Source organism: Solanum stenotomum, chromosome 2 (genome assembly GCF_019186545.1).
Source record: "Solanum stenotomum isolate F172 chromosome 2, ASM1918654v1, whole genome shotgun sequence".
Lineage (NCBI taxonomy): Eukaryota > Viridiplantae > Streptophyta > Magnoliopsida > Solanales > Solanaceae > Solanum > Solanum stenotomum.
In genome coordinates, this window is record NC_064283.1 from 22,308,934 (window position 1) to 22,320,689 (window position 11,756).

The 11,756-nt window shown below is 34.8% G+C and overlaps 1 pseudogene; it reads right to left on the reverse strand.

Annotated features, from left to right (window-relative positions):
• Nucleotides 1–8,356: 8,356 nt before the first annotated feature.
• On the reverse strand, nucleotides 8,357–9,595 carry LOC125855814 (immune-associated nucleotide-binding protein 9-like; annotated as a pseudogene).
• Between the last annotated feature and the right edge of the window lie 2,161 nt (nucleotides 9,596–11,756).

The window sequence follows — 11,756 nt, forward strand, 5'->3', positions numbered from 1 at the left end:
GACTTTCATGAAAAGTTGTGACTTTCATGAAAAGTTGTAACTTTCATGAAAAGTTGTGACTTTTACGAAGAGTTGTGACTTTTATGAAGAGTTGCGACTATTATGAAAAGTTATGACTTTTATGAAAGGTACCTTTCTGAAGAGTTGTAACTTTTCTAAAGACTTGTGACCTTTCTGATAAGGCATAATAAACATTTATTCACACTACCCTTTGTTGTCTATAAAGAGAGGGATTTCCTCTCATTTTAAAACAACAAAAATTTTGAACTTCTTCTTTTGCACAAATAAATATTCATGAACTTTGCTCATGTTGAGTGACTCACTGATACCATTATTTTTGTATTAATATAATGGTGAATAGAATCGTTCTGTCATGAGATAATCTATTCCTTTAAACCTCAGGTATTAGAGGGGAATAATTTCCTTAAGGGTACACTGTACATTTAGTGGGCTCAATTTTTTTCTTTCTGTTTCATTCTACTGTTACAGATCCTTGCATTTTTTTTACGATCATTAATTTATACTTATGTTATTAATTGTTATTTTTGAATACATGTTTTAAACTTTGTTGTTTATGTTTTTTTGCAAACTTATTGTTATAAGTATTTGTTAGTACAGATTAAATTACACATGTTAATTAAATATTAACGCAAGTTTTCTTTACTAAAATTGTTGAAGGTACAGCAACAAAAATTCTTAAAGATCTATATTACCATCTCTTGAAGACAAAATTCAAATTTGGTATGTCACTGTAAGGACATAAAGATCTTAAAAACCTTATCGCACCTTGATGTGCGAAGTGAACCTAGAAAAGAAGACAAGAACTAATAAACTTTAGACATGGGTTCAAGGATGTGTCGGATGACCTGTAGAGGAATATGACTAGACTGGAGCCTCTTTTTATCTCAAAGACATAGATAACTACACAATGAATTAATTGTTCATATTTAAATTAATTGCTCATATTCAATATGAAGTATGAACAGATTTTCAAGTTTACTACAAGTTGTAAATACTTTTCTTGAAGTAATAGATGTGTTTCTCGACACTGAGATTGGTATAGAAGTGTAGTTTTAAATTGAACTACATCACTCTGCTATGCTGATTTTTAAAAAACAGCCAAACAAACTGAATAGTTTTGTGTAATATTTTTTCCTTTCAGTATATATAATAAGTTGAATTATTGTCCAATATGATACACTCTCTTTAATTTACATTTTAATTTAATAATTACTTATGATACATTTAAATGGAGAACTTTAAAATGATATATGTAAAGCAAAAGGTAGGGCTGAACTTTTATACATGTTAGAACTAGAACATTTGTATATCTCAAGTGATGTTTATTTGATTCCCAAAAAATATCAAATAGTAACACTTCCTAGAAGTAAAACAATAAATTATAAAATCAAATTAAAGAGATTGATTGAAGGATAAATGATAAGAGGTTATAATTATCATTTTTCTTACATTATTAATGTTCGTTACTCCGTAATCTTGTAGGTAAGATGCTATAGTGTTTTAGTTTTAATGACTGATAGGGTTTAAGTATTATTTTATAAATTCTGAGATATAAAATTTCCGCGCGAAGCATGGGTAATTTTGCTAGTTCATATATGAAGGAGGAACATCCGTATGGAAAGATCCTTTCATTTTTCTCAAAGTAGTTTCCGTCAATGAGTTAAATTTTAGGCTATCTTTACAAATTGAAGAAATCCTGCATCACAAAGAATATGACAAGTATTTTGAAACATGAATTTGTATATGAATAACCTAACAAAATAATGCTTCAAACACAACAAAGTAAGCAGCATGATACATATGATATATGAGGTGTTTGATACTTGTTATAAAAGATACGAAGTGTTGTCTCTCTGAACAGAGAAGTGTTAAAATTCCTACTTAACACGACAATAAACGCATAACAAACTAAAGAGAGAGTCTCTAGGCCTGATTTTGTCTCGAAGGACTCTGGTGAAAGAGGTTGGAAACTAACAAGAGATGAAAATCTCAACTCATCAGCCAAGACAACGGAGAACCATTTTAAGATGTATGATCAGTGTAACCTAGGTTTCGAGTGCAAAATATGTTATCCTTTCTCTTGTTGAAAACAGATTTTAGAGGCTCCGGTGCCGGAGTTGGTTCAAGCAATGATGAGCCCTTTGGTTGCCTCTTGTGTGGCGGAATGTAAGAGATTAAGTTGATCAGTTGGTGCTGGCTATGTGTATTCTACTCTGTTGTACGGAAGAAGAAATGTAATTGAACTTATACCGTAAATTCAAGGCCGGCTCTTTATGGGAAATAAGGCATCTGTCAATAGTGTAATTATTTACTGTTAGACAATCACGTCACATGGACTTTAGTGTAACCTAGGACTCCTATACAACCCAAGCTATGTAAACATAATAGATATGTGATAACATTTAGTTGTGTTTGAGATATGTACAATCACTAGGACTTAAAGATAACTTAGCTAGAATGGACTCTATGTACGTGTGTATAAATACACTATGCACCAGAACCTCTGAAGTATTGAATAAGAATTCAAGAGTTCAAATATCTCTTTCACTCTATAATTTCTTCATCGTATCACAACTTAGGTTTGATTAACACGATCTTGAATATATTCCGCTCTAAACATTAGACATGGCCTCATCCTCAAACACTACCCTAACCCTCTCACCTTCTTCACTTCATCAGCTTATAGCAATTTGTTCTATTAAGTTGAAACCGTTGAATTACTTAGTTTGGAGGATACAAGTTCTTCAACTAATTCAAACTTTGAAGATCGATGAAATCATTAAAGGAGAACTCCCATCCCAGAACATATTAGATGAGAAAGATGAACCTATTCCTAACCCCAAGTTCACCACTTGGGAAGACCACGATGTTCTAGTTCGGAGTTGGCTTTCTGGAACAATGACAGAAGAGTCAATATTCCTCATCATTGGATGTACTACGGTAAAACAAATATGGGCTTGCCTTGAAGATACTTATCTACAAGCAAGCAAGGATAAGGAGTTTCAATTGAAGCAACAACTTCAGGCCGTGAAACTGAGAACAAAATCCATAGATGAATACATAAAGGAATTTAAAGGAATTTGTCATAACCTCATGGCTATACACAAACCTTCAGATGAAGATAGCAAATTTATTAATTTTGCTAGAGGTCTTGGAAGCAATTATAAGACCCTTCGAACTGTTATGTTACATAAGGCCCCTTATCCCACATTTAATCAATTTGTTAATGCTCTTAGGGGACTCAAGATGAGAGAAGATGGATACGAGGAAGAAGCACCACCTTCGCTTGATCGATCCATGGCCTTCATGACTCAAAAGTGGCAACGACGGGAGTGTGGTGGTAGTTATTATTGTGGACGAGGAGGAAAAAGAGGCAGAGGTAGATCATACAATCAGAAACAATATAATACAACTCAAAATGAAGGAAATCAGCAAAAGGAGAGTTCTAAGTCTAATTCATGTCAGATTTGTGGTAGGAACAATCATACAACCCTCTCTTGTTTTTATAGATGGGACTACTCATATCAAGCACAACAAGAAGTACCTCAGGTGTTAGCATCAATGTCGTTTAGTGATCAAATTGACAACAATATCTATATGGATTCTGGTGCTAGCAATCACATGGTACAATCTAAAGGTCCTCTCTTGAATTCAACACCCTTTAAGGGATATGAGTCTGTAATGGTAGGAAATGGCGATAAACTCCGTATTACACATGTGGGAGATAAATACATTGGAAGGAACTTACGTCTAAAAGATGTATTTGTTGTACCTAATCTCAAAATGAATCTCATTTCTGTTAGTAAATTTGTAAAGGGTAATGCATGTTCTTTGAAATTTACAGATGAAGGATTTATTGTTAAGGACAAGAGAACAAAGACAATTTTGGAAAAGGGAAATATGAGGCATAATATGTACACCTTGGAAGGGAATTTGCATGAAGCTTTGACAGCTACAAAGGCAGAAAAGAATTCGGACAGTATCTGGCATCAATGATTAGGACATCCACATTCAAGAGCTTCAAATTATTTGCATCACAATAAGATGATTGATGTAGAAAGTTGGAATAAAAGTGTATCTATTTGTACTAGTTGTTAAATGGGAAAAAGTTGTAAATCACCTTTAAGTGAGTAAAATAAATGAGAACTTGAGCCATTAACAAAAATATATAGCGATTTATAGGGTCCGGCCCCTGTGACTTCATCTCAAGGAATAAACTACTATGTTATTTTTGTTGAAGATTGCACGATTCACTTGGTTTTATCCATTGAAGAAGAAATCTGATTTTTTTTTCTCTATTTTTATAACTTTTCAAAAAATAGTCGAAAATCAGTTTTCCAAGAAACTCAAAGTATTTCAATGTGACAGAGGTGGAGAATTCAATAGCTCTGAGTTCACAAATTATTTGGCTCAAAATGGTATTCGAAGACAAATATCTTGTCCTCATACACCTGAACAAAATGGAGTGGCCGAAAGAAAGCTCAGACCTATGGTTGAAACATGCCTGTCACTACTCTTCAATGCAAACTTACCTTGTGATTTTATTCCTTTACCTCATATAGAGGACCTATTCAATCAATTACAGGGAGTTTTCCACTTTTCAAAGATTGATATTTGATCTGGTTATCATCAACTTAGAATCAGGGAGGAAGTTATTTCCAAGACAGCATTCAAAACTCGATACGGGCACTATGAGTTCCTTATGATGCCTTTTGGATTAACTTATGCTCCGGTTGCATTGATGGATTTAATTAATAGAGTGTTCATGCTGTTTCTAGACAGGTTTGTGATAGTATTTATTGATGATATCTTGGTATACTCTCATAGCTAGGAAGAACACGAGAATCATCTGAAGACAGTGCTACAGACCTTGCGAGAATATAAGCTTTAGTGTGAATTTTGGCAAGACTCAGTAGCATTTTTGGGGCATGTGGTGTCCAAAGTTGGGATAAAGGTGAATTCCAAAAAGATAGAAGTTGTGCATAAATGGCCCAGACCTACTTTGCCTACAGAATTTCAAAGCTTTTTGGGCTTGGCACATTACTTCAGCCATTTTGTGCAGGATTTCTCCAAAATAGCATCTCCATTGACTAAGTTGACACAAAAAAATGCCAAATTTCTGTTGACAAAAGAATGTGAGTAAAGCGTCCAGAAACTCAAAATGTGTTTGACAACAGCACCTATATTGTCCTTACCATTGGGTTCTAGAGGTTTTACGGTATTTTGTGATGCTTCGAGGGTTGGTTTAGGATGTGTTCTTATGAAAAATGGTCGTGTTATTGCCTATGCTTCAAGGCAGATGAAGAGGTACAAACAAAACTATCCTACTCGTGATTTGGAGATGGTTGAAGTGATATTTTCTCTTAAAATTTGGAGGCAGTATCTATACGGCGAAACTTGCGAGATATATACCGATCATAAGAGCTTAAAGTATATTTTTCAACAGAGAGATCTGAATCTTCGACAATGGCGATGGATGGAGCTACTCAAGGATTATGATTGTGTTATTTTGTATCATCTTGGTAAAGCTAATGTTATGGCTGATGCATTGAGTAGAAAATCTATGGGCAGTTTAGCACATATAGTTCCTAAAAAGAGACAATTGGCAAAAGATGTGCAAAACTTGAAGGCACAAGTGTCAAATTTAGTGTGGGAAATTCAGAGATATTGCTAGCTTGTGTGCAGGCCAAATCTTCAATAGTAGAGCGTATTAAAACTACTCAATATGAGGATGAACAGCTTTGCAGATATCGAGATGAGGTCATAACTGGTAAAAGTAAGCATATGATGGTCAACTATGCTGGTATGCTTCGACTAGGTAATCGGTTGTGTGCACCAAACATAGGCGGGTTAAGATGAGTTATTCTTGATAAAGCTCACAACTTTAAATATAATATGCACCATAGTTCCACTAAAATGTATCATGACCTGAAGCATTGTATTGGTGGGAAGTTATGAAGAAAGATATTACTAATTTGGTTTCCAATTGTTTGACTTGTCAACAGGTTAAAGCAGAGCATCAACAACCTGTAGGGTTACTACAAGAGATCCAAATTCCAGAGTGGAAATGGGAAAGAGTCACTATGGATTTTGTGGTTGGTCTACCCTGAACCCTTAGAGGATATGATTTTGTATGGGTAATTGTAGACCGACTAACAAAACCATCACACTTCTTCCCAGTAAAAACTACATATGGTGGGGTGAGATATGCACAGATATTTATGAATGAAATTGTTCGACTTCACGGAGTGCCAATATGCATCATATCTGATAGAGGGTCACAATTCCTTTCACGCTTTTGGAGATCCTTTTATGAAGCTTTGGGTTCTCGAGTAGACCTGAGTACTTGTCACACCCCAAGGCTACCCCCCGAGACGCGGAAATGGGACATAGGATCACAAGTGACCCCAAGCTAACCCTGCTAGCGTAATCATGAGCATACTAAAGATAAACTGAATAATAAAAATTGTGCAAAAGCTATCATCATGAATAAAATGAAAAGATAGGAAATACTCATATACTATAACTTTGATGAATGAAAACTGATGAGTTTAATACAAAGAAGATATTAACTCAATTCTAAATTGAGTCTAACCAAGCCTGAAATAAGCCTCTAACTGACTAGAAATGTTGGGACTTGCCCCATCTAGATCTAGCAAAACTGAAACTAAAGCACTAAAATACTGAAAAGAAATTAGGGACTATTGTCCTCGAAGAAAGAGGGCTCACCACTGATTCTGCTGAATTGGAGATCAGAAAATGATCTAAGTGTGATCTGGATGCTGAGAACCTAAACCTACATAACGAGAAGATGTAGCACAGAGTATACATCAGTACTTGCAAGGTACTGAGCATGCAAGATAGAATAAAGCTGAAATAACATATAACTGAACAAAGCAAATAAGCAATGATATAATCTGAACATGATATAGATACTTAATATTGAGCTAACTAAATGCAATGACCAATTTATAACATGTTCAGACTGAATACTGAATATACTGATACATGGTTAATGTAATAGAATCTGACTGAACTGTGGGAGCTACTAATAATCGATAATAAAACCACATGAGCTAAATGTGGAATCTGATGTATACGCCCCATCGAGAGGACCCAATATACCCTACCAGAGGTATAAAGGCATGCTGGTGTGATCACTGAAATGATGCCCATAGAGGGGACTTACAACCTACGTGGCTAGTAGTTCTAGGACTTTTTGGTTACGCTAAACACTACAAGAAAAACACTTATTTAAGACCAACATTTAGGGATGGGCTAATAATCTTCTCTCTAAAAGTATATCGATTGGGACGAGATTATATTTTGGTCCTTATTTGTATAGTCTATTGCGAAGGTATTAAATTTGGTCCCAAAATAATTTATAACTAGTCCCAAATGGTAATTGATGGTCTTTGAGCGGGAGATATTTCCCCCCAAACATAATACTAAATTAATTAAAAAAAATATTATTTTAACAAAATCATAGAAAAGCAGCGTCCTACCTTCTCAAAATTATAGCGCAGCTGGTCGCAAAGGTACCCTAGCTAGTTCTGTCTCCAGTCAAAATTCTCTACCCTAATCTCAACGTTGACACTTTATTTTTGTCGCAGCTCTGCCCTAAAATCAAAGCAAGTACCATCGTTTCTCTGTTGAAGGTAAAGTTTCATCGCAGCAGCAGACTTACAGGTTGGTTCTTCTTCCCATTGAGTTGCTTTGTTTTTTCCAGAAGTTTGTTTGATTACGTTTTTTCTTGTTGTATTGAAGTTGTTCTTCTTGTTTTTCGTCTTTTCAATGTTACTGATTTCTTAATCTTGTCTTTTTTTTGTACAATCTGTGAAGACATTAGCAGCAGACTGACAGGTTGGTTCTTCTTCCCATTGAGTTGCTTTGTTTTTACCAGAAGTTTGTTTGATTACGTTTTTTCTTGGTGTATTGAAGTTGCTCTTCTTGTTTTTCATCTTTTCAATGTTACTGATTTCTTAATCTTGCCTTTTTTTTGTACAATCTGTGAACACATTATTGGGTTGAGATTTCTAATAGATAATCTGATTTCATAATTTATTAGTTTTATATAATCAGTGTTTTAATGATTTGCATGCCAAATAAGGACTTGTTCTGTTATTCCTATTGAAACTTTTACTTACATCTGAAAAGGTTTCGACTAAATTGTTATTCTTGTTTTTTTATGAGGAACAAACGATGTTATAACGTGAAACGAATGTGACAATATGGATGTTGGTAATTCTGATGGAAAGTTAGGTAGAGTGAAAGCTCCGAGAAAGGAAAAAATACTTGCTTCAAGTAATGACATATAAAATAAAAAAGACTATGGTTATGAGTTACAGATTGTCTTTAATAATTTTGCATAGCTCGAGTATGGATTTCCCTTCCTTGTACTTCTGCGATGGCTCAACAGCTTGTTCATACTTCCAGCCCAATACCTCGTGGCAATCCACCCATTATATGTCACCAATTTTGCATAGCTCGCGTACAAATTTCCCTTCCTTGTACTTCTGCGATGGCTCAACAACTTGCTCATACTTCCATCCCAATACCTCATTGCAATCCACACAGTATATGTCAGCAATTTGGCATAGCTCGAGTACAAATTTCCCTTCCTTGTACTTCTGCGATGGCTCAACAGCTTGTTCATACTTCCAGCCCAATACCTCGTTGCAATCCACATAGTATATGTCAGCAACCGAGCAGTACACTCCTCCTCCAATTGCTTTTCAAGACTATGCATTGTATTGTTCATCTTTGATTCAACCATTTCAGTTATTCACCTGTGTTGCTCCTTGAAAGATAACCTCTGCACTTGTTCCTTCAACTCATCAGCTACCCCTTGCTTTAAATCTCCGAGCAAAGAACTAACCTCCAACGAGTCATTACAGAGCTTCATCTTCTTTACTTCCTCAAATAATTCACTTGTAAATGGTTTTCCACCAGTCGTTTGTACAACCAGATTCATATGGAAAAGAAGTTCTCTCTATTGTTCATCAACTTTCTTCGCTGGATCTTAAGTTTTATTGTCGAAAAGCACTTGTCTATACCCACACATCTTAAGAACTTCCTTTAAATCCTCATGGAAGGAACAACCTAAGTGATGATTCAGAGAGTCATTATCTTCGAGCTTATCCCCTCTTGTGTAGACCACAATTATGTAATCACTAATTTTGGTCCCAAAGAGCTTCTTAAAGTAATGGATAGCAGCCTGTTCTTCTATTGAAACGCTAGTTCGTACAAACAAAATAAAAAGAACAGTGTGGACACCATCACCGGCCAAATTAATGCATTTACCAGTTTCATTTACAACTAATCCAGCTTCAGCATTAAAATCAAATTCAGGGGTATTGATCACATCAAGAATCTGCCCATCTTCTAATCGAGTCCTCTGTATCTCACATGTTCTTGTAACACCACTAGAGTTAGACCTCAACTGGAATGCATTTCTACCAAGAATGTTATTGTCTGTGGAACTTTTTACTTCATCTATACACCCAATCATAAGTACTGTCTGAGTTTCATTTTCAATAAAGTCTCAATCATCACTGACTGAACTTCCTCCCATCTTATCTTATCAGATTAAATTACCTTAAGCAACAAGTCACCTAGAGAGAGTGAGGCTCTTGTTATTCCTATTATTCATGTTAAAATTTATATAAATGTATTGTTTATCTTTAGTTACTGTGATTTACTTAGAAATTTAACTTGTTTTGGAGTTTGGACATAAAAACGATGTAGTCATATAAATAGTTACATATGCTGCTACTCAAAGGAAAAAGTAATATTGTTTAATTAGAATAATATATCGGTGTATGTTCATTAAGATAAGCGATTTCTAATTTTGTTAGTTTTTTCTTTATGCATTACTTTGAGACTGTGAGTTACTTATTTCGAAATATAAAATGATGCTAGTAATCTTTTATTTTTCATTGTGCCATTTGATTGCATATTTTTTTCCAACAGATTGTGTTTCATTCATCTTTGGAACCCAAAAAAGTTGCAAGTGATTTGAGCGAGCAATGTAATAAGCTTCCACATAAGAGAATTGATACTCCATATATCTTATATAATGTTAAGACACGTTAAATGCAACATGAAGAATAATATCTATACAAGTAACATATTCCTCCAACAATTTAAAATATTAGTATTGAGGATAAAAATTCAGCGTAGCAGGTCTTCTTCTTTGTGTTCTTACTGAGGGAACTTTCCATCTATCCATATTCAAAAGTCCCTTGATTTCTGTAGGGAGTATGTTGAATTTGGTGTATATGTGAACTTGGTTTCAATTATGTTCTAAAGAAGACAACCCACCATCCACTTTGTTAGTTTCATGGTGCATCTGATTGTAACAAGTTTTGTAGATCTTATTATTTTTCTTATTCTTTATATTTTTTTAAAAAAATTGTAAGTAATTTTCAAGGTTATGGCTCCTAGTAAGCAATGGATGCAACTTGTTGACAATCGGCTCGATGAAACCTACTTAGTTGGTGTGCAAAAGTTTTTGGATTATGCTTTTCGAAAAATAGGAGAGGAATATGAAATACGATGTCCATGTGTCAAATGTTGCAATACAACTTTAGGGACTCGTGAAATAGTTGAGACACATTTGATAGTATATGGAATAATTCAGAATTATACTTTTTGGTATCACCATGGTGAACGTTTAGGTGAGCCATTGTCAGAATCTGAACATGAAGATGAAAATGGCGATGCAGTAGAAGAATGTGAGAGTGAGGATGAGGTAGAAGAATTGTTGAGAGATTTATATCCTAATCAAGATGGAGGAACTACAAACACTAATTGTGATGATCTACTTGAGGAGGAACCAAATGTTGAAGCAAATTTTTTTTACAACTTATTAAAGGATTTCGAGCTGCCACTGTACAAAAATTCAAAAGCTTCAAAACTTTCCACTTTGATTAAATTGCTTCACATCAAAAGTATGGGTCGTTGGAGTAATGCGTCATTTACAATGTTATTGAAATTGTTGAAGGAAGAGTTGTTGCCTGATGAAGCAAATTTGCCAAACTCATATTATGAGGCAAATAAGATAATTCGAGAACTCGGGCTTTCTTATGACAAGATTGATGCTTGTACTAATGATTGCATGTTATACTGGAAGGAGGATAGCCTACTTGATTCTTGCAAAGTTTGTGGGGCGTCCAGATGGAAATTACATACAGTTAGTGGCGAAACAAGGAATAAAAAAGATAAAAAGATAGCTTCAAAGAGTTTATGCTATTTTCCTTTAAAGCCTAGACTTCAGAGGTTGTTTATGTTTATAAAGACATCTACTCTTATGACATGGCATAAGGATAAAAGAGTTGATGATGGGATAATGAGACACCCAGCTGATTCGATGGCATGGAAGTCATTTGATGAACTTTATCCTTCATTTGCAGCCGAGCCTCGTAATGATCGACTTGGACTTGCTAGTGATGGATTTCAGCCATTTCAGAATTCAAAAACCTCACATAGCATTTGGCCTGTGGTTCTTATTTGTTATAATTTACCTCCTTGGTTGTGTATGAAACAAGAAGATTTTATTTTGTCAATGCTTATTCCTGGTCCAACTGATCCAGGAGATGCAATTGATACATATCTTCAGCCTTTAATAGAAGAGTTGACAGAATTGTTGGATGTTGGTGTTGAGGCTTATGATGCATCTGCTAAACATAATTTTAAATTGCATGCTTCTTTGTTATGGACCATCAATGACTTTC